General features: G+C 44.7%; 1 protein-coding gene across 1 annotated transcript in view; it reads left to right on the top strand.

Moving 5' to 3' along the window:
- The window catches only part of LOC127942797 (uncharacterized), a 94035-nt gene that overhangs the window by 18622 nt on the left and 50618 nt on the right, over positions 1 to 24795 (top strand). The window lies entirely within an intron of this gene.

Raw genomic sequence — 24795 nt, 5'->3', positions numbered from 1 at the left:
TTTTGATTGTACTGTTGAAAAGTGTGAGACTATGCACTTGTGCAATTCACATCATTTATAATGATTCATGATAAAGCATCGGTAAGGAAACATATCGCTTGAATGCTCATTCATTTAATATCATCCTTTACAGGAGTATAACACTAGCGCAAATGCAAACAAATTGTTTACTTTGTAAAATTAATGAAAATAATGAGTTTATTACTTCTTTTTGTTTATGTTTGGTGTTCAACAGATAAAAAAAAATTAATCCATAAAGCAAAACTAAGTTGTGGTACATAATTTCACATAAATGACAAAGAATGAAATTAAACAGCAGCAAACAAGGCTATAAGTAAAGGGCAGTTCACATATCGCGTCTTTTCCCTTACGAAAAATAACCATGGTTTTATTATAGTAAAACTGTAGTAACCCATGGTTTTTTGGCGTATTGACTGCCATTTGTAAAACCACAGATTTACTACAAATACCATGGTTAAACTATGGTTAATATAGCAAAACCATGGTTAATTTGTGGTTACCATGGTTTAACTACAGTAACCATGGTTTTTTGGTTTTATTTGTAGTAAAACCATGGTTAATTTTCGTAAGGGTTGCGCTCTCAAGATCATTATTTTAAATGTAGGCGCACCGTATGTGCGCTGGTAATGGAAGCGACGCCGCTCATTTTTCCAGAATCATTTGAGTCAGTTCGGAGCGGGATCGCGAATCATTTGAATCAGTTCGGGAGTTCGTGGCCGCATAGCGAATCATTTGAATCAGTTCGGGAGTTCAAAGCGGGTTCGCGAATCATTTGAGTCAATTTGGCGATCGCGAATCATTTGAATCAGTTCGGGAGGTCGGTGCGGGATCGCGAATTATTGAATCAGTTCGGGAGTTCGGAGTGGGTTCGCGAATCGAGTCAGTTCGGGAGTTCAAAGCGGGTTCGCGAATCATTTAAGTCAGTTTGGCGATCGCGAATCATTTGAATCAGTTCGGGAGTTGGTAGCGGGTTCGTGAACACAAAGACATGACATATCAAAACTTACATTGTCCAGACAGAAGAGAAACGTGATGTTTTCTGTGAATGCATTGTGGGGTTGGGGGTTTGATTTCCCAGGAACACTTGATAGGTAAAAAATTGATAGCCTGAATGCACTGTAAGTCTCCTCTGCTAAATGCAAAAATTTAATTTAATTTAACTTAAAGAGCAGTCTCTAGATTAAGATGAAGGTCCTTCCATATCGCATCTTCACTTCATGCAGCAGCTACCAAAAAAAAAAGAAAGAAAAATTCATTAAAACAAATTTGACTTTTTATTCATACAAAAAAAAAAAAAAAGTGAAAATGCAGTGGAAATACTAAACTGAAAGGAAACAACACTAAAAACAAATACTCACAAGTTGTGGAACCCGAAGAAATGGGAACATGTCCATGACCTCTCATGTTGATTTTGTCATTAAATAAACTCTTTTAAAAAGAGCGCATCTCATTAGATTTTTTTATATATTGGTGTAGTCAGGTTGTCTTTTACATAGCTCAGCATTTATCACAATAATGTGCTCCTGAAAACTTAATTGATCTTCTCCAATATTTTCCAGGTTTAATATAATTTGAAAAAAAGTAGTAAATAACACAATTCCTATTGTATATATACAATCTCCTAGCATTACTGGTCAATAACCAAGCAATTTTAAGACATTTTAGTGAAGAAGGATAAAACAGACAAACCTCCTGGGACTGGGTGGAAACCGGATTATCAGTACACAGGAGTACTGGAAAGTTTGAAGTCTTGCATCTTTTTTTCTAAGCTTAGGATCAGAAAACACTAAATTTAACAGTTTGCAACAAGCACAACAGAACTTATGGATGTAAGGCAACTTGTGACACTGTCGTGGTTCAGGCTCTTTCGTGTTTTAGTGTAAATCCGCTGTGGAAACATTGACAACTTAATTACTAATGGGTTTAAAGCTTATAAAAAGTAAATTACTTTAAAAAGAATGTATTTCTCTGACTCACCACAACAATATTTCTGTCAGACCATCAATTTAAATCAGTAGACGAGGATCAATCTCTTCTCGACCGTTGGAATTCAAAAATGTGCACTGCACTCCCGAGACAGCGCTGCGTGAATATGCTAGTGCAAATGCAAACATTTACATTACATTTACATTTATTCATTTAGCAGACGCTTTTATCCAAAGCGACTTACAGATGAAGACAGTACAAGCAATCAAAGACAACAAAAAGAGCAATGATATATAAAACAAACAAATTGTTTACTTTGTAAAATTAATGAAAATAATGAGTTTATTACTTCTTTTTGTTTATGTTTGGTGTTCAACAGATAAAAAAATTTAATCCATAAAGCTAAACTGTTAAGTTGTGGTACAGAATTTCACATAAATGACAAAGAATGAAATTAAAGAGCAGCAAACAAGGCTATAAGTAAGGGGCCGTTCCCATATTGCGTCTTAGGCGCACTATATTCTATGGTGCCTGTAAGGTGACATGGTCGGTTCACTTAGTTTTGTTGGGGCCACGACATAGTAACTCGTGGGACTTCTTTTGTTGAGGGACATTTCTTATGGATAGCGTTTTCGACTCGTACCTTACACGTCACATCCTGATGTCACGTGTCATTACAGGACCTTTACGGGTTGTGTGTGAATGCATGCACATACTTCGGGTAATCACTGGCAGTGTGAAATGGGAAAAATCAAGTGACCTGGGAACAATTGCCAGGACTCTAACGTGTATTTTCAGGAATGGTAGTGCGAAAGGGACTCAGTTAATATGACGTTCCTTCAAATGTATATTTCATGGCCACAGCATAATATCACTTTCCCATGAGTTAATATGATGTCCCCTCAAATTAATATCTAGTGGCCACGACATAATATCACGTTCCCACAAGTTATTATGTTGTGGCCATGACAAAACTAAATGAACCGACCATGTCTCCTCAAAGGCTCTGTAATAATCAAATCTTTTTTTGTTAATGTTTTTAAAATAAAACAATTTAAAATAAAAGTTCTAGTAATATAAAAATGAAACAAACACTGACTCATATCCCATAATACTCCTTATCCTGGGGCTTGTACAATATCATACAAGTGTTAAACTGGATTATTAAGACTGTGATGTGATGTGATGTGCGACTGTGTTTAGGGATCATTTTTAAGACTTTGACCCCGTCCAGATACCCACACTTGCAGTCTTGGCCACTTGAGAGTGTGTGTACGTGACAGTGTGTGAACGAGACTGTCCCCGGTCTTAATAATGCCAAAGCACAGTGTCCTTAACACACACTAAACCTCTCCAATTCTGCTCCAGAGCACTATACAAAGCTTTGTGTATCCCATCATGCATCATGTTTTGGAATAAATAGTCAGACTTTTTGCCGAGATCTCACAAGAGGTCATGGGAAGCTGTCCAATGTACAGTACGTGAAATATTGATAATTAGATATTAAAAATCTCTGTAAACACATAAGTGTCCCATAAGGCAGTGGCTCCCAATCCTGGTCCTGGAGAAGCCCAACACTGCACATTTGAGATGTCTCCCTGATCAAACACACCTGATTCAACTCATCAGCTCATCAGTGAAGACTCCAAGGCAGATAAGAGAGACACCAAAACCGTGCAGTGCTGGGGTTCTCCAGGATCAGGATTGGGAAACACAGTCATCAAGTGATGAAAAGTTCGACACACACTTGTGGTCATCATGCTCACTTGAACACTAGGCAAAATACAGGAAAGACGTCAAATAAGTAATCAAGTGGTCAAGTGCAAAGATGGCAAGTGTGGGTATTTGGACAGTGCAACAGTTTAAGAAACAACAAATGCTGTACAAATTATAAAAGCAGGAATGTTTGATAAAAGGGACAAACTATCAAAGACTTACTGCTGCATATATCTGCCTCCGCAGCTTTCTGTCTTCTCCATTTCTGAAGGAATCCCTCTCCAGAAACACCACTGGGCTGACTGCCTTTACGTCTTTTCAGGTAAAAATAAAAATAAAAATAATAAAAAGGGGAGAGTAAATAAAATTGAATTATATACAGAATGTTAATAATGATCTGTGAGCAAAATATTTAGATATAATAAATATATAAATGTATATATATGTATATATATATATATATATATATATATATATATATATATATATATATATATATATATATATATAACTGATATGAATAAACTGATGGAAAAATACATGTTTTATTATTTATTTATTTATTAAATTGATTTATTTTATTATTTTATTTTATTTTTAGATTTACATTAAAAGGTATTAAAAGCATGGTACAGAACATGTGATTACTGTGATATCTGTCATATAAAAGCACATAAAAACACTAACATTACAGTGATACAAACATAGCTGGTTTGGTGATTATTGTATTGTTGTACTGATTATTAATATACCATAGTAAAACTACAGTTATAGTTACTAATGTCCCGTTTAATGTGTTTTAACTTCACATTTCATTTATTACTATTGTAAGTGTCGTGATTACCATGATTTTACTACAAATACAACTTACATCATTGATCCTGAAATTAATAAATAATAATTAATAATTAATATAAAACGGATCGAATGTCTATGGCACGTCACGTGACAGATAGAGTTTAGCCAGACTAATTAGCAGCTGTGTTCATTTATTTAAACGCAATGAAACTCAAAGACAGCCGCGGATGACCGATAAAATACAGCGATTAAACATATGGCACTAATCTGATTAATAAAGAAGACAGAATACATTGTCACGGGGTGAAGAACCACTCGACAAGAGGCACGTGAAATCAAAAGCCCCGGAGGGTGGGTTTATTGAAAAGTGAAGGGTGCCTGGTGAAGTGTCCTGGTCTGCTTTCCGCTGGTTGGTGCTCCCCGTGTGCTCTCCGTGCTCCTCTGTGCCAATCAAGGGGAAAGTGGGTGTCCAGACGTGCTCCAAAGGGTGTGGGCTGTCGGTCACTCGCTGCTTTCTGTGGGGATAGGAGAGAGGGGTTAGTCCAGCTTTGCATTCTGTTTGAGAACCTCTTCTCAGTGCAACATGTGCTGCTTTTCACTGTGCTGGCTGATGGGGAGCAGCTGTGACCGATCAGCCGGTGACGAGGGCGTGCAGGTGTTTTGGTTTGGTTTCCAGGGCGACGCTGATTCCTCTGGGAGTGCTCGTCACATCCCCCCCCCCCCTAAGTGTCGTTCTGGTCCTGCGAAGACATGTAGAAAGTAGGGGTGAGATTAGGGGAGGGTGGGGAATGACCCCTGACAGACCTGCATAAGCTGTCCAGATCCGGGAGAGGCCATCGGCGTTCGCGTTGGCGGCCCCAGCTCGATGGCGGACTTCGAAGTGGAAGTCATGGAGCGCTAGGAACCAGCGAGTCACCCTGGCGTTGGTGTCCTTGGCGCGGGCCATCCACTGTAGGGGCGCGTGGTCGGTTACCAGGGTGAACTTGCGGCCCAGGAGGTAGTACCGGAGCTCCAGGACTGCCCACCTGATGGCCAGGGCTTCCTTCTCCACAGCGGCGTATTTCCTCTCGGCGGGGGACAGCTTCCTGCTGATGTAGATGATCGGATGCTCCTCACCTTCCTGAATTTGGGAGAGGACCGCTCCTAGTCCTGTGTCGGAAGCATCCGTCTGCAGCAGGAAGGGGCAGCTAAAGTCCGGGGCGCGGAGTACCGGCGAGGACGTGAGTGCTGCTTTCACCTGGGAGAAGGCTTCTTCCGCCGACGGGGTCCAGCATACTTTCTCCGGCTGCCCCTTCCTGGTCAGGTCTGTCAGGGGGGCGGCTAAAGAGGAGAAGTTGGGGATAAAACAACGATAATAACCCGCCAACCCCAAGAAGGCTCGTACCTGGGTCTTTGTCTCCGGTCTTGGTGCGGCGTGGATGGCCTCAACTTTCTTGTCTTGCGGCCGGATGAGTCCTCGGCCGACTTGATAGCCCAGGTACTTGGCCTCAGAGAGGGCTAGGTGGCATTTTCGGGGGTTGGCGGTAAGTCCAGCCCGCCGGAGCTCCGAGAGCACCCTCCGCAGACGATCCAGATGTTCGTCCCACGCCTCGGAGTGGACCACAACGTCATCCAGGTAGGCGGCCGCGTAAGCTTGGTGAGGCCGCAGGAGGATGTCCATCATCCGCTGGAACGTCGCGGGGGCCCCATGTAGGCCGAAGGGAAGGGTCCGGTACTGCCAGTGGCCACTGGGGGTGGAGAAGGCGGTTTTCGGCTTGGCGGCCTCGGAGAGCGGTACCTGCCAATAGCCCTTGGTTAGGTCTAGGGTGCTGATATACTGGGCCCTTCCTAGCCGGTCCAGCAGTTCGTCCACCCGAGGCATGGGGTACCCGTCGAATTCGGAGACTTCGTTCAGGCGGCGGAAGTCGTTACAAAAGCGGAGGGTGCCATCCGGCTTTGGGACCATCACAATGGGGCTGGACCACGGACTCCGGGATGGTTCTATTACCCCCAACTTTAGCATCTGTTGGACCTCTTCCTCAATAGCCTGCCGACGAGCCTCCGGGACTCGGTAGGGCCGTTGCCTAACGACGACTCCTGGGGGCGTCCGGATATGGTGTTGAAGCACGTTGGTCTGCCCGGGCTGAGAGGAGAACACATCCTGGAACTGACTGACCAGGTGCTGCAGCTCCGTCTTCTGGGCAGCTGAAAGGTGGGGGTTGATATCCACAACCACGGGCTCGGTGAGGCTTAGGGCAGCTACTTGGTCCCGGGTCCCCACCCATTTCTTTAGGAGGTTGACGTGGTAGAGTTGCTCCGCCTGCCGTCGTCCCGGCTGTCTCAGGCGGTAAGTGACCGGTCCGGTTGGAACTCCCGTGGCTGGGCTGTCCGGTCATAATGACGTTGCTGCGCTTGTTGGGCCCTGGTGAGGTGTTCCCGGACTAACGGCATCACTCGGTCGATCCGTTCCCTCATTTGCCGGACATGTTCGATGACGGTACGATGCGGGGCCGGCTGCTGCTCCCACGCTTCCCGGGCCACGTCCAAGAGGCCCCGGGGTTGACGGCCAAACAGGAGCTCGAAGGGGGTGAAGCCAGTTGAGGCCTGGGGAACTTCGCGGATCCCGAAGAGCACGTAGGGGATCATGAGGTCCCAATCCCGCTTGTCCTCCGCCGCCACACGTCTGAGCATTTGCTTGAGGGTCTGGTTAAATCTCTCTACGAGGCCATCAGTCTGGGGGTGATAAACAGTGGTCCTCAACTGCTTCACCCGCAGCAGCCGGCAGAGGTCAGCCATTAGCCGGGACATAAAGGGGGTTCCCTGGTCAGTCAGGATCTCTGAGGGGAGGCCGACTCGGCTGGCCAGCAGAAACAGCTCCTGGGCGATGGACTTTGCGGTGGCCTTCCGCAGGGGGACTGCTTCTGGGTACCGGGTGGCATAGTCGACGATGACCAGGATGTGCTCATGCCCTCGGGCAGACTTCGGCAACGGCCCCACTATGTCCATTCCAATCCGCTCGAAGGGCACCTCGATGATAGGCAGCGGGATGAGCGGGCTGGGGGGAGGAGTCCGGGGCGACGTGGCCTGACAGGTCGGGCAGGCCTGGCAGAACTGCTTTACCTCGGCGTCCAGACCCGGCCAATGGAAACGGTCGCGGATGCGTTGGGCAGTATTGGCTTCCGCGAGGTGTCCTGCCATGGGGTGGGAATGGGCCAGCTCCAGAATGGTCTCGGTCTTGGCACGAGGCACAACTAGTAACTTTTTCTCCTCCCCCCTTCGCTGGGCGACACAATACAGCAGGCCATTCTCTACGACAAAATGTGGGAGAGGGTGGGGCCGGGGGAGGACGTCCTCTCCATCCACGACTCGCACCTGGCTCCAACAGTGCTTGAGTCGGTCGTCCTCCCGCTGTTCCTTGGCGAAAGAGCCCCCTCCAGCGGCCTGTTGGTAGACATCATAAAACAGATTAGTAGATTGGGAGGGGGCCTCACCTTCTCTCCCACTGTCGGAGACGAGCAGGGCCGGTCGGCGGCGGGGTCCAGGCGGCCGCCTCGGTCTTCGACGGTTCCCCTTGGGGCTGGCAGGCTGGGTAGCGGCGGACAGCAGCTTCTCGAAGCCGGGCCAATCCCTTCCAAGCAGTACGGCCACCGGCAGGTCCTTCACTAGGCCTACCTCCACTGGCCAGGTGCCTTGGGGGGACGAAATGACCATTTCACGGGCCGGTACTTGACGAGTGTCTCCGTGCACACAGGTAATCGGTAGGAAGTTTTTCCGGCCGCTTCGCGGGGCGCACAGCCGCGCCTGGATGAGGGTGACCGCACTGCCTGAGTCCAGCAGGGCCCGGAACCGTCTTCCATCCACCCTCACATCTGCTTCGGGGGCTCCCGCCGGCACCCGTTGGTGAAGGATGCAGCCTGCCAGCCAGGCTCGCGGAGGCGACGGTGGTTCGGCACTTGGCATGGGCTCATCTCGCGGTGGGGGAACCGTCGGCCTGCTGACGGGTCGCGCGGTGCCTTCGAGCGGGCGTCGCTCCTGGACCACCCTCCGGGGGAATGGCGGCAGCCGGTCCCCTGCCCCGCTGGGATGAACGGCATCCGCCAGCTCGATCGCCTCCACTAGTTCCCGGACGTCACGTGGGTCCCTCATGCCGACGGCCTGTCGGTGGGCGCGTGGTAGTGCGCGCAGGAGGCGATCGACCACCACTCGTTCCGCTACCTGTGTTGGTGTGGGGTTTCCTGCCAACAGCCAGTGCTGGGCGAGGCGGCTGAGTTCGGCTGCCTGGGCACGGGCTGGCACCCGGGGCTTGTATTCCCACTCGTGGAACTGCTGGGCGGCACTTACAGGGGAGAGGCCCAGCCTCGCCAGGATCTCTCGCTTCACTTCGACATAACTGTCGGCACTCGTCAGGGGGAGCGAGAAGTAAGCCCTCTGTGCTTCACCGGTGAGTAGGGGTGCCAGCGCACGCGCCCACTCGTCCTCTGGCCATCCCTCTCGGTGGGCAGTGTTTTCGAAGACCTGAAGGAAGGCTTCCACATCGTCATCGGCCGTCATCTTGGGCAACAGACGGGTGGCTTGTGCCCGAGGCTCAGGTAGCGGAACGCGCTGGGCCGCGGCCGCCCGGACGGCGGCGAGTTCATCCTCCGTCCTGCCCAGGCGAGTGGCGAGGTGTTCTGCTATTTGCTGCTGGCGGATGCTAACCTCAGAAAGCAAAAAAAAATTAGGAGTTGGGGCGGTGACCTTGTCGGTGATTCCTCACTGTTCTGCCCGCATTCTCCACCACTGTCACGGGGTGAAGAACCACTCGACAAGAGGCACGTGAAATCAAAAGCCCCGGAGGGTGGGTTTATTGAAAAGTGAAGGGTGCCTGGTGAAGTGTCCTGGTCTGCTTTCCGCTGGTTGGTGCTCCCCGTGTGCTCTCCGTGCTCCTCTGTGCCAATCAAGGGGAAAGTGGGTGTCCAGACGTGCTCCAAAGGGTGTGGGCTGTCGGTCACTCGCTGCTTTCTGTGGGGATAGGAGAGAGGGGTTAGTCCAGCTTTGCATTCTGTTTGAGAACCTCTTCTCAGTGCAACATGTGCTGCTTTTCACTGTGCTGGCTGATGGGGAGCAGCTGTGACCGATCAGCCGGTGACGAGGGCGTGCAGGTGTTTTGGTTTGGTTTCCAGGGCGACGCTGATTCCTCTGGGAGTGCTCGTCACAACATTTTAAAAAGGCATTAAAAGAGCGTATTTACGACTACTCACCCAAACTGTGGAACTGTCACTGATAGCAAGTATCGCGATGTGTGCTGAATGAGACTTCTTGAACGTGATTTCATAGCGATAAACATCTCATGTCTTCGTGTCGAATTCTGACGCCAAAAGTTTCCCACTGAAAGCAATGAAGGTCGCAGTGCTTCGATATTCGACGCCGAGAGGCACATTTGGCGTCATAAACGTGACGCTAGGGGCGCTTGACCATGCTTCGGTTTTTGACGCCTTTGGAGTGAGAATGGGTTGCCTTTAAGGGTAGCACTCGAAGAAAAGTTAGTAGAGTGTTTAAAAGAATGGATAAAGTGTCAGGGACCATTTGAAAGTCTGAGAGCAGATGGTGCACATAATATAAGTGTTAAACTAGTAGAGAAATTCTGCAAAGAACATAGAATAATACTAGATAAATCCAATCCAATTATATCTGTTAAAGAATGGTTTGCTAAGAATAGAAACCTAGGTGACTGGGACACGGATATTGACCTCAATATTGACCAGTGTTTATTGGACCTCAACATGTGCAATACAGTGAACCGGAAAGAAATGGAAGTTATGAAAAATTTGAGGTTTGAAGTTGGTGACGAAGTCAATATAACAAGAAGGCATTAAGTAGGTAAGTTCTCTGAAGGTTTGGGCATGGTGAAAGCCATAACAGGGTCCAATACAGTAGAACTAGAGAATGACCTAATCCAGAGTAATAAGGATTTGGTAAAGAAGTAATTAATGGAGAAGATCTTACTTGATCTTAGTGCTGAGTTCGACACCATAGATCATGACATACTCCTAGATCGATTACAAAACTATACAGGTATTCAAGGGCAGGCTCTAAGATGGTTTAGATCCTACCTGTCCGATCGCTACCATTTTGTTTACTTAAATGGGGAGTCATCTCATTTATCATCAGTAAAATATGGAGTGCCACAAGGATCCGTCCTAGGTCCCCTTCTATTTTCAATATACATGTTGCCCCTTGGTAATATTATTAGAAAATACGGAATTAGCTTCCACTGTTATGCTGATGATACTCAGCTATATATCTCAACGAGACCAGATTAAACTTCCCAATTATCTAAGCTAACAGAGTGTGTTAAAAATGTAAAAGATTGGATGACAAATAATTTTCTCCAATTAAATTCGGGTAAGACAGAGATACTAATTATTGGACCAAAAAAAACACTACACAGAATCTTGTAGATTACAATCTGCAACTAGACGGATGTACTGTTACTTCCTCTACAGTCAGAAATCTGGGTATTATACTAGACAGCAATTTGTCTTTTGAAAATCATATTTCCAATGTTACAAAAACTGCATTCTTCCATCTTAGAAACATTGCCAAGCTACGAAACATGTTATCTGTTTCTGATGCAGAAAAGCTAGTTCATGCATTCATGACCTCTAGACTGGACTATTGTAATGCACTTGTAGGTCGTTGTCCTGCTTCGTCAATAAACAAGCTACAGGTAGTCCAAAATGCAGCAGCTAGAGTCCTTACGAAGTCAAGAAAATATGATCATATTACCCCAATTTTACAGTCTCTGCACTGGCTACCTATTAAGTTCCGTATCAGTTACAAATTATCATTACTTACCTATGGTTTAGCTCCAGCGTACCTAACTAGCCTTCTACCACGCTACAACCCATCACGCTCCCTAAGGTCACAAAACGCTGGACTTTTGGTCGTTCCTAGGATAGCAAAGTCCACTAAAGGAGGTAGAGCTTTCTCACATTTGGCTCCCAAACTCTGGAATAGCCTTCCTGATAATGTTCGGGGTTCAGACACACTCTCTCTGTTTAAATCTAGATTAAAAACACATCTCTTTCGCCAAGCATTCGAATAATGTATCTTTTTAATTGTGAGTGTAGTTGCATCTGATCAAAGGTGCATTTTTATTCATTAGCTTGGGTTAAACTAATTTTACTTTGTTGGATCAGCAGCTATGCTAATGATGTCTGTATTTTGTTTCTGTGTTTCGCCAGGGGATTTACATCAGTGGTAACTAGGATTTACACAAGCTCCAGTCTGGATCCAGAACACCTGAGAAGAGATGATGCTGACCCTCAGAGGACCTCAGATGATGCTAACCTTGAATCAACAAACAGAAATGGAAGCTTTAGCCTAAGTTCTGCCAGGAAGACTCAATCAGTTCGTCACTAATTACCTTCATCATTATCCAATCACGTCTTTATACTCCTGTATAAAAGATCGTACTTACACATGTTTGAGTTCGCAGATGCCAACGCGACAACAACCTCCACCCTCCCCACCACCACCAGGATGGTCCTGTCCTTACCTTCCAGGGGGGGGTCTGCTGCGCCCCTGCCTTCGTCTTCAGGCAGGAAATGCAGATTCGCTACCCTCAGATTACGAACCATGGACGGGGCCTTCCGCCAAAGAAATTTATAATTGTGCTCGCTGAGCTGTCAATAAATGTATGCTTCGTACATTCTTCTATCTCCCGAGTCTTTCTGGTAGAACTAACAATTATTGCTAAATGTGTGACTGAATCATATAACTTAATTAATAATATTGATAGTTCATCGTCTAGCTGACTACGTCTTGTATTATTATTTTTATTTTTATTTTTTCTAAAATCCTGTCAAATGTGCACAAACTACTAGCTACTACTAAATATTGTAGAAACATAATTTTCTGTAAAGTTGCTTTGTAACAATTTGTATCGTAAAAAGCACTATACAAATAAACTTGAATTGAATTGAATTGAATTGAGAAGATAAAATCCATCATTGACCAAAATAGTTAGAATCAGAAATGAAAAGGTTTCTTGGCTTTGAGGGAACATATGCCAAAGCCATAGAAGTAACGGTGCGACTGTTTTGCTGTGTGTTATGCAATCAGCAATGTGCCCTGCAGAGTCTATCGTTTTGTGACGAGAAGAAGGACATGGACGCAGAATGAATGATGCATAAACAGACTCAAACGGAGATATCTGGAGTAATAAATTGTGAGAATTGTCGGCCAGGACTCTCAAAATTATGGATCGACTCCTATAAAGTATCTGGGAATTTTGGAGAGTGGTGCAGTTGCACTTGGGATAGTATAGTTTTGTGGTCATGTATGGTCTGTAGGACAAAGCAGGGCCGGCTCTAGGTTGTTTGGTGCCCAAGGCGAGAGAGCCCCCCCGTCCCCAGAAAAAACAACTCCACAGGCGTATACCTGCGTATCACGTAGACTACTCCACTGCTGTAACACAGCATGTTGTTGCTGTTAGCTCATAGCCTACCGCAAAAAAGTTCCTTTGGTAAATTGATATAATAATAATAATAATAATAATAATAATAATGCATTTTATTTACTGTTAAGGTGTAAAAAGTTGTTGGTCATCCTCGTCTTTATCTCCTCTAGGTAGGCTGTGAGCTTGATGATATAATCTACATAAGTTACCTCTGCTTTGGACCCGTTTTTCTTCCTCCTCCTTCCTTCGTTTTCGGAAAGCCGATCCTGATGGCTTGGGTGTTCTTCTCATCATAAAAGATTATATATATATATGATCATTTATAGCCTACAACTGCCAAGGGGGGTCTTTTACCCCATCATTTAAAGCGCTAAAACCAGCTGTCAGATTTTTGCGCCACTCCTGGTTGCTGAGCAATGCGAGTGAGTTTGACAGCTGCCTGTCAGAGTTTTTTAGGATTGTAAATCTAGTAAAAGAAAGGGACAAATACAAGCAGTGTATGGACAGTGCACAGTAAAAGTGTACTGCGTGTGCACAGCTTTCATAATACGATACATACATTTAATTAACTTTTTTTATATATATATATAATTCAGCAATTTTGCGCCCCTTCCAGCAGATGGCTCCCCAAGTAGCCGCCCAGGGGCAAAGGACCAGACTTTGATGTCTTCCAGGTCGATTTGGGAGAACCTACAGGTTCTCAAACCATTAGGATTATATCAGGATGGAATAATGACCAGGTTCTCCAGTCACCCTTCTCTAGGGATGCGAGGACATGAGAAGGAGGCTTTTCTTGAACAAGAATGCCTTTATTCCCAAGGGATGGGAAAGGATCACGTATTAAAAAGACAAATAAGTATGACTTAGAAAAAACTTTATTATAAAGAAAAGAAAAAGGCTACCTTAAAAGGAACAGAAAAAAATATTGGAAAATTAGGAATATGAGGAAATATTGTAAATATTGTAAATAAGGAAATCTTAAAATGGGATGTCTCATCTACCAAATCTGTAGATTATTTAAGAATGAGATTTCCCATTCACAATAATTAACTGAAGTATGATTATTCAAGGAAGTGTATTTTACAACTACGTTACAGTATGGACTCTCTTTCTAAATGCTGTATTGTGATATGATTTATCTTATCATAAGAGAAATGAAGCTATGCAGTTTAGTTCAGAAATTGTTATTTACATTCCCTACACTTTTAAGATGTTTTACGGGCTAATATTAAAACTAGAGATGGATTAATTTGCTTTAAAGAAAGAAAAACAGCAGAAATTACTTCATATGAATGTGTTCTAATAGAGGTTGCTACGGAAATGAAATGTCATACTTCCTGTTTCCATAGCAACCTGTCTATGAGTGTGTGTATGCGGATGTGTGCGTGTGTTCACCGAAATAAATGAGAGAAAAGGACGTGTTGTATTTGTGACTATATAATGTTAAGATTTGAACACAGTCATTGCTGCATCTCGGCTGAAGACTTTATGCTATTTACTTTTAGTTATTATTTTCTTATGAGTTATTGTTTGAATAAAGCGAAACCATTTCATATTGTGATGCGTTTAACATCTTTTAAACAAGTCTCTGAGTAATTTATTAAGAGTAAAGTTATTATTTTATTTTGTTCCTGATCCAGTATTATGAACTGGACTCTGGTGGGAAGAAGAACAGAAGTCTCTCCTGCATCTGATTTATAACAGAGGTAAGAGCGATAGTTTATATTACATTTACGTGTGGGAAACAAAGATGTGAATAGAGGTTTAATTTATATTTCTTTAGCCAGAATAAAATAAGACACAAGGTGGGCTTTGTTATCCTCTCACACCTGACATCAAGCTGATCAAACACTGCTTTAAACACTCGTATCTTCTCAAGTCTCTGATCATGTCATGATTCAGTTTATTTCTGTGTAAACTAACATCACTGATCAACAGGAAGTAGAGGGAGACTAGAGCTAAACACCACAAAGAAAGTGTGAATAAATAAGCAAGAATTGAGCTGGATGTTCACACGGTTTAACACTTTCAGCTGACAGTAGAGTTTCACTTCACTTTACTACAGATCAGTCTCTCATCAGCTCATCTGTCATTTTATTACTGAACCAGTTCTGAGGAGTTTGTCTTCATATTTGTGAACTGAAATCAATGAAGATGTTTCACAAATTCTGGTTCTGTTTGTGTTTCTGGCGTCTGGTTGGTGAGTTTAAATTATTTTTTTATGGCGTCAGTTGTTTCTGTTCTGGTAGCATGTAATAAAACACTGAATAATTTAGTTTGAGAGGTTTAATATTCACTATTATTCTCATATAGAAATAAGTGAACTGTGGTGAGATCAAGTTTGAATTCAGATCTAAATTCAGGTCTATTATGGAATGATAAAATAATATAAATATGAAGCTTAAATACCCAACAGTGTTAGTTTGACATTAAAGATTACAGTAAAAGTGTGACCAAAAGTGATGTCCGGAGGAGATTGGTTTGAGGATTTGTTTTTCATGACTCTACAAGTTTGATTAAACCATCATAATGTGAGGAAAGTATTATATATCTTTAAAAAAGCTCTGTTCTTCAGGTGTGTTTGGTGAAACGTACGTAAAAATTGGACAGTCAGTCACTCTAAACTCTGGTCTTTCTGAAATGATGAATAATGATCTGATTCAGTGGGAGTGTGAATATGGTCTAATCGCTGAAGTCAATGTGACGGCCGACAGATTCTCTGTATATGATGATGTTCCTGACGGGAGATTCAGAGACAGACTGAAGCTGGACAATCAAACTGGATCTCTGACCATCACAAACATCTCAATTGAACATGCTGTATATTATAGAGTATATAACAACACTATGAGCAAGAGATTCTGGCTTTGTGTCTATGGTGGGTTAATAGTTGTTTCAGCTGTTTTAAATTTATATCTCACGACCATTTCATAAGTATTTTACGAAGTGGCTAATTCGTACGAATTTGTAAAACCTCACTTGTACGATTTGACACGATTTGTCTATAAACCCCAGTGTAAGTGATTCGTACAAATTCATATGAAACTCATAAAATATGTATGAATTGCCGTGAGATGTTTTTGGATGTTTCTGATTCTGATGATCCTTACAGAATCAGCAAAAGATACAGTTATTAATCCAAACACCATTTCTGTTCTTTTATGATGTCATTCATTTCAGATTTAAACTTCGAACTATTTACTTTAGTAAACCATTAAATAACACTCTCAATCTGTGATGAACCCTGTTTCTGTTTGTTCTCTGTGTGTTTGGTGATACAGAAGAAATATCAGTGAAGGAGGGAGATTCAGTCACTCTGAACTCTGATCTTACTGAAATAGATTATGATCGGATTCGGTGGGAGTTTGAAGACAGTTTAATAGCTGATATCTATAATTGGGCAAACAGTGTCTCTGTATATGAGGATGTTCTTGATGAGAGAGACAGACTGAAACTGGACAATCAAACTGGATCTCTGACCATCACAAACATCACAACTGAACATACTGGACGTTATGAACTCATGATCTACCGTAGGAGAAGAATGAGGAAAACGTTCTTTCTCAGTGCTGTCAATGGTGAATTAAATATTTGTTACACCTTTTTTATTTTCTCATCAGATATAATATAATTTTTTTTCTATTCTTTTGTTGTAAATTATTATTTAAAAATTACATTCTAAACTAATTTCTTACATTAACAATTAAGTATTTTTACAGTACTAACTTGTGATGAACCCTCTTTCTGTTTGTTCTCTGTGTGTTTGGAGATACAGAAGAAATATCAGTGAAGAAGGGAGATTCAGTCACTCTGAACTCTGATCTTACTGAAATAATGAATGGTGTTACGATAAAGTGGAGGTTTGGAGATGAAATCACTTTATTAGCTCTGATCAGTAGATGGGATGATGGATTCTCTGTATTTGATGATGCTCTTGATGAGAGATTCAGAGACAGACTGAAGCTGGACGATCAAACTGGATCTCTGACCATCACAAACATCTCAACTGAACATGCTGGACGTTATTTACTACATTTAGGACCAAAACATTTAAATCTAAACCAGTCATTAAAAGCTTTCAGTGTTTCTGTCTATGGCGAGTAGAGATCATGTGTTCTGTTCTTCAAATATTCTTGATATTAATGTTTATTGACTGATCTGATCTCAGTTTGGTGTTTTTATTCCTCAGACTCTGTCCAATGCTCTGGGTCTACTGAAGCTGTGATCCGATTGGTCCTCTCTGCTCTGGTGGGCGTGGCTACTGTCATTCTTCTGGTTTATGACATCAGATCCAGAAGAGCTGATCAAGATCAAACACAGATTCACAAATCAGGTGCATGTTCTTGACAGGAATTGAAATCTGAAGGAGACGCTGAACTTTAAAACTTCTTCAAGTGTGTTTTGTGTGGTTTGTCATATTAATATAGATTTCCAAAAGTTGCTTTGCTTGTATTATTCATTATATCAGGTTTTCATATTTGATTCAGGGTTTAAGGGCTTTTAAAATGTAATTGTCTAATAATGTTTTTATTGTACAGATCCAGTTTAAAAGCTTGTTGATTATATTTCTCTCAGATAAGACTCTGATCTCACTGTACTATTCATTTGTCTTCTGTATTTGCTTGCCTTTATCAATAAAGTTTTCTCACTCTGAGCTTCAAGAGTCTGTTTATGTTTTGTAGCATTTATAATATCGAGCGCCGTCTGGAGGAATACAGAAGTTCAGAGCGCAGTGTGATGATATCAAGTGATTGTGAATGTTACTCTAGGAAGACACTAGATGACACTGTGTTCAGTGAATATATGTTGGATACATGGCAATTAAGAAAGAAGAAAAGACAAACTGATGTTGTGTTGATAAGATGAATAAAGACAGAGTTTTATTTCTTATTTGGGTTTATGCATATGCTTTAAGATCAACTGGTTTTTCCTCCCAAGGCATTGTTAGCTGTGACAAGATTTGATTTTAAAAACAGTATCATAGCTATTAAACTATTTGTTTTTATGATTTTAATCATCTATTTAACCATAACGATCAGAATTTAATCAGAATCAGATCTCAAAGTTAAAAAACAAGGTGCTAAAGTGTGATTTTTTTTAAATACTTTGTCAAAGTCCAGCACTGTTTTGTATTGAAGTATGAAGAGTATGAAGAGTTTAATTTTCTGCTAAACATGAGTTGAGCGGTCCTCATTTTAATGCATTAACTGTCTCTAACAATAATGATCTGATAAGACCAAATGAATGAAGGAATGAATATTAATAATAATGAAGATGATGATAAAAAAAATGAATGTGTTACTTTCTTTTCTTTAAGTGTGCTTGAAACGATTCAAAATTAAATCGGTCACTGCAGCTGTCACGGAACCACCAGTAACACCTGCCACACCATCAGAGTCCGATCACCTGACTCCTCCCATCCGCTCATTATCCCCTGATTATTGAAGTCACCGCACCTGCACCTGATCACCACTACCTCTTCATAAGCCCTTAGCTCCTGTCACTCTCTGTCTGGTCTCGTCAGAGAAACAACGACTCTACTGCCTAAACCTCGCTAGTATCATCTGAATATCCACCGTCTGATCACCCAGCTTGCCTGCCATCATCTGTTCTCCGTTCCCGATCACGTAATTCCTGCCTATATCCTATTAAACCTCTACTTACCTGAATCACCTGTTGTCTCTCTCTTCTGTCCGTGACAGAAGACCAGACCAACAAAATGCAACATGACGCTAAATTGGAAGAGAGCCCTTCACGAGTCTCTCTCCCCGAGTTGGCGCAAGCGGGCGGTGCACCATGTTTTCACTCTCCTTCAATACCTGCCTCTCACAGTCCCATGGCTCGACCTGCAACATACACCGGCGAGGCAGAGGGTTGCAGCGGATTTCTTTTACAGTGTTCGCTCTATTTTGAGATGCAGGTACATGCTTTCCCTACGGATCGTACTAAAATCGCCTATTTGATCTCCCTCCTCTCAGGTTCCACCCTCCAATGGGCCCAGTCTATCTGGGAAGCGAATGGCCCCCTCACTCGTTCATGGGAAGCTTTCACCACCCATTTCAAGGAAGTCTTTGGCCTCAACACTGCCGCTCTCTCCATTCATGACCAGTTGTACCGCCTTCGTCAAGGAAAGATGACCACGAGTGAGTACGCTTTACGTTTCCGCACTCTAGCCGCCAACTGTGGTTGGAATGAAACTGCGCTTATCACCTGCTTTCGTCATGGATTGAATCCTGCCATCCGCCATCAAGTGGCCGTTTATGATGATGTCGTCGGCTTAGAGAACCTTATTCAGTGTACCATTCGCATCTCTCAACGTCTCACTGCATGTGATCTGGATCAATCCGCTGTGCAACCTCTGCCTCCCACACCATCTACAGACCTTCCAGCACCAGAACCCATGCAAGTAGACTCCTACCATCTCACTGCAGTCGAACGTCAACGGCGCATTCACAATGGTCTCTGCCTCTACTGTGGTTCCAAAGGACACCTCCGCCTGCAGTGCCCAGTACGACCACCACGCCCAGCGGTGAGTACAATCCAGATTCCTCCCATGATATCTCCCTTATCCCGTACCTCAGTCATGCTAGTGACCCGTTCTCACTCCGTTTCAGCGTATGCCCTCATTGACACCGGCTCCTCGGGGAACTTCATCTCCCACGAACTCCTCAGGAAGCTCAACCTCCCGAGGAGAAGGATTACGAAGAAGTTAGCGATCCATACCATCTTGGGTAAACCGCTGGGCCGTGGTCAAATCTGTCATCAATCCCCCATAGTCTCACTCCGCATTGGTTGTCTTCATCGGGAGGAGATTTCATTTCTGGTGCTGGAGGGGTCCACCGTGGATATCATCCTGGGACGCCCGTGGATGTCCGAACACTCGCCGCGAGTCAACTGGTCCACTGGGGAAATTACGCAATGGGGTGAATCCTGCTCCTTATCCTGTCTTCAACCCGTCATCAAGATCTGCAGTCGGAAACCTGCTCCGGATGAATCCCCTTCTTCCTCTCGTCTTCACCTTCACTCCACGTCGATCGAAAGTCCAGAATCCAACCACCTAGCAGAGGTTCCCCTTGAGTACCGGGCGTTCCAGGATGTATTCAGCAAGCAACAAGCGACACAGCTACCACCTCATCGGCCATGGGACTGTGCCATTGACCTGCTGCCTGGAGCCACCTTACCCAAGGGTCGGATCTACCCACTGTCCATCCCAGAGCAGAGGGCCATGGAGGAGTACATCAAGGAAGCCCTACAACAGCGGTTCATTCGACCATCTACTTCCCCTGCTGCATCCAGCTTCTTCTTTGTGGGTAAGAAGGACGGAGGCTTGAGGCCGTGCATTGACTACCGGGCACTCAACGAGCAAACGGTCAAATTCCGCTATCCCCTTCCTCTGGTACCGACTGCTCTGGAACAACTTCACGGAGCCAAAATCTTCACCAAATTGGACCTCAGAAGTGCATATAATCTCATACGCATCCGAAGAGGCGATGAGTGGAAGACAGCGTTCATTACCCCATCGGGCCACTATGAATATCTCGTTATGCCGTATGGGCTGTCCAACTCCCCATCTGTTTTCCAAGCCTTCATGAATGAAGTGTTCCGTGAGTTCCTGACCAAATTCGTGATCGTTTATATTGATGACATCTTAATCTTCTCCAAGAACCTGTCTGAACACCACCGCCATGTCTGTCAAGTCCTGCAAAAACTCAGAGATCATCAATTGTTCCTTAAATTGGAGAAATGTGAGTTCCACTGTACCACTGTTCACTTCCTCGGCTACATCATCAGCCCACAGGGAATCCAAACGGACCAGAGGAAGGTGGACACCATCAAAAACTGGCCGCAACCTACCACCGTCAAGGACCTCCAGAGATTCCTAGGATTCGCAAACTTCTACCGTCGTTTCATCCATCAATACAGTATCATCAGTTCACCTCTCACCTCCCTCCTTAAGGGTCGGCCCAAGTCTCTGTCCTGGAACCCAACTGCCATCCAAGCTTTCCAGAAACTGAAGAACGCCTTCTGTTCAGCTCCCATCCTGATCCTTCCCAACCCAGACCTCCCCTTCGTGGTCGAAGTGGACGCCTCATCGACTGGAGTGGGAGCAATACTATCTCAACAGCAGGGGAAGCCTCCAGTACTCCATCCATGTGCCTTCTATTCCAAGAAACTGTCCCCGGCGGAGCATAATTACGATATCGGTAATCGGGAACTACTGGCTATAAAGATGGCTTTCGAGGAATGGAGACACTGGCTAGAGGGAGCACACCATCAAGTTGAGGTCATTACGGACCACCGTAACCTCCAATATCTTCAGGAAGCCAAACGTCTAAATCCTCGTCAAGCCCGATGGGCCCTCTTCTTCACTCGTTTCAATTTTTGAGTAACCTATCGACCAGGAGACAAAAATCTCAAAGCAGATGCTCTCTCACGTCTTCATGCACCAGAACCCGAATTATCACCTCCTGAAACTATACTCCCTCCAGCCGTCATTGTCAGTCCCATCGAATGGGCTATTGAAGATCGTATCCGGGAAGCCACCCGCTCCGAGCCAGCTCCGCCGGGAGGTCCTGAGGGAAAGACATACGTTCCATCTTCTCTACGCCTGTCCCTCATGGACTCAGTTCACACGTCTCCGGGCTCTGGACACCCAGGCAGCCACCGAACCCTCTCACTCCTTCGCAACCGGTTCTGGTGGCCCTCCATCGCGCAGGATGTCGCTCAGTATGTTCGTGGGTGCTCAGTCTGTGCCATCTCCAATACCCCACGGCGACTCCCAGAAGGGAAGCTGAAACCACTTTCCATACCACATCGTCCCTGGTCCCATCTGGGCATAGATTTCATGACAGATCTCCCACCTTCAGATTCTCACACCAGCATCCTAGTCGTGGTCGACCGCTTCTCCAAGGCATGTAAGCTCATCCCCTTAAAAGGTCTTCCCACTGCCTTTGAAACTGCCAACCTACTATTCCACCAAGTATTCCGTCACTTTGGTCTACCAGAAGACATTGTATCTGACAGAGGTCCCCAATTCATTTCCCGAGTCTGGCATGCATTCTTCAGGTTACTTGGAGTCTCAGTCAGCCTATCTTCAGGGTACCATCCCCAATCCAACGGTCAGACTGAGCGCAAGATTCAAGAGATTGGAAGGTACCTACGAACCTACTGCCACCAGAACCAAGGAAGCTGGAGCCGCTACCTCCCATGGGCCGAGTATGCACAGAACTCACTACGCCAAGACACCACCGGTTTAACACCATTTCAATGCATACTCGGGTACCAGCCTCCTCTCTTCCCCTGGTCGGGAGAGCCGTCAGAGGTCCCAGCGGTCAACACCTGGTTCGAAGCGAGTGAGAGGGTATGGCACTCAGCACACGTCCATCTCCAACGGGCAGTGCGAAGACACCAGAGCCAGGCCAACACCAAGAGGAGAGATACACCCCAGTACCAACCGGGTCAAAAGGTCTGGCTCTCCACCAGAGACATCCGTCTTCGCCTACCCTGTCGTAAGCTGAGTCCCCGATACATAGGTCCCTTCACTATCGAGAGGCAGGTCAACGAGGTCACCTATCGTCTTCACCTTCCCTCACACTACCGGATCGCACCATCATTTCATGTCTCACTGTTGAAACCCTTCACTGACCCTCTTGTTTCTCCTTCCCCAGGACCTGATGGTGTGGACGTACCCCCTCCTCCAGAAATTGCTGTAGATGAGTCAATTCACCGTGTGCAGGATATCCTGGATTCACGTTGGCGGGGCCGTCGCCTAGAATATCTAGTAGACTGGGAGGGATATGGCCCCGAAGAACGTTCTTGGGTCCCTAGGGACGACATCCTGGACCCATCCCTCCTCACCCTGTTCCACAACTCCCACCCTAACCGCCCTGCGCCGAGAGGTCGAGGCCGACCCCGTCGACGTGTAGCGCGGGCGTCAGGAGCCGCCCGTAGAGGGGGGGGTACTGTCACGGAACCACCAGTAACACCTGCCACACCATCAGAGTCCGATCACCTGACTCCTCCCATCCGCTCATTATCCCCTGATTATTGAAGTCACCGCACCTGCACCTGATCACCACTACCTCTTCATAAGCCCTCAGCTCCTGTCACTCTCTGTCTGGTCGCGTCAGAGAAACAACGACTCTACTGCCTAAACCTCGCTAGTATCATCTGAATATCCACTGTCTGATCACCCAGCTTGCCTGCCATCATCTGTTCTCCGTTCCCGATCACGTAATTCCTGCCTATATCCTATTAAACCTCTACTTACCTGAATCACCTGTTGTCTCTCTCTTCTGTCCGTGACAGCAGCTTTTTGAAGAGCGAATTTTGTTTGGAAGGATGAAATAATAGTAGGCTACATTTCAATCAGTTATTTTATTGGTTATTAAATCAGATACAGAGAAGCATTACTTTGAATGAATTAGTGAGAGCATGATTAGGAGTAAATCAGTCACACAGATGTCTGTCTGTGCAGTGTCTCTCTATAGTGAAGCTGTGGATTTTGACTACTTCAAAACATAAAGCAATTTTGCCTATAACTTTTCTGTTTCTAAGCATTTTTATTGACAAATCAGTGTGTGTGTGTGCGCGCGCGCGCAGTACAATCCTTGCAGGCAGAACTAGTTTAGAACGGCTGTAGTTACAGCATTAATTGTGCCAGTGATTGAGTGTTAATGGAGCACTCTGAGAACGAGGGAAATCCAGAATCCGATCTTCAGAAAATCCCTGCTTCAGTCAAAATCACGCTGTTCCGCTCTCAATGCACTTTGATCCCATATGCTGCTTTAGGGGGGCAAAGCTCATTTTTAGGGGCCAACCTTGTGGACATGCCACTGCATTTATCTCTGCAGCCGTATTACAATTCTTTGATCCAACAAAGAAAACCACAGTGTCCACAGATGCCTCCAAGAATGGTCTTGGCCATGACTTATTCTGAGTGTCGATATGCACAAAATGAGAAAGAGTGCTTGGGATTAGTCATCGGACTGGAGAAATTTCATAACTATGTATATGTTCTTCCTACCTTTACTGCAGAAACTGATCATCTTCCATTAATTGTAATAATAAAAAATAATCTGAATGAAATGACACCTAGGATTCAAAGGCTGATGATGAAATGTCAGAGGTACGACTTCAATTTGGTCTATACGCCTGGCAAATACTTAGTGCTGGCAGATACCCTCTCACGAGCACCCACAAGAAATAATGAGAGTACAACAGGAGATGTTGACATTCATGTGAGAATGATGCAAAATCAAAGCAAATAGCTGAAGAAACCAAAAAAGATGCTGAGTTATCATTGACAGCATGTATACTGGATGGCTGACGATTTCATCTCCAATATTTTAGGACATCAGAGGTGATCTATGTGTGGTGGATGGAATCCTTCTGAAACAAAACAGAATCATCATTCCTCAAAGCTTGAGACAAGACATGATGCAACGTCCTGTAGTATTCACAAAGGTCATCTGGGTGTAGAAAATGTAAGAGGAGAGTGAGAGAAATGGTCTTTTGTCCTGGAATAAACAAAGACATCGAAAAGATGGTGAGACAGTGTGACATGTCAAAAAAAAAACTAAGGAGCCACTGATAATACCGGATTTGTCTACAAAGTGCGTAATGACACATGCAAAATAAATTTTAGCAAGACATGGTATACCACAGACTGTCATCAGTGACTGGCCCATGCTTCAGCAGCAAGAAGTGGAAAGAGTATTCAGTGCAATGAGATTTAAGCATGTCACTTTGCAGTATAAAGAACATACGTGTTGTTATTGTCCAAGTGTGTGAGTGCAGAGTGCAGCACTGTGCATACTGCATCCTCTGTGTTCCTATTTCTAAGGTAGGCAAATTGGTTTGGGTCCAATGTGGGTGGGAGGCATTCATTGAGGTGTGCTTGGACCAGTCGC

Source organism: Carassius gibelio, chromosome A22 (genome assembly GCF_023724105.1).
Source record: "Carassius gibelio isolate Cgi1373 ecotype wild population from Czech Republic chromosome A22, carGib1.2-hapl.c, whole genome shotgun sequence".
Classification (NCBI taxonomy): Eukaryota; Metazoa; Chordata; class Actinopteri; order Cypriniformes; family Cyprinidae; genus Carassius; species Carassius gibelio.
Note: the sequence above shows the minus strand (reverse complement) of the source record. Positions and strands in the feature narration are given on the sequence as shown.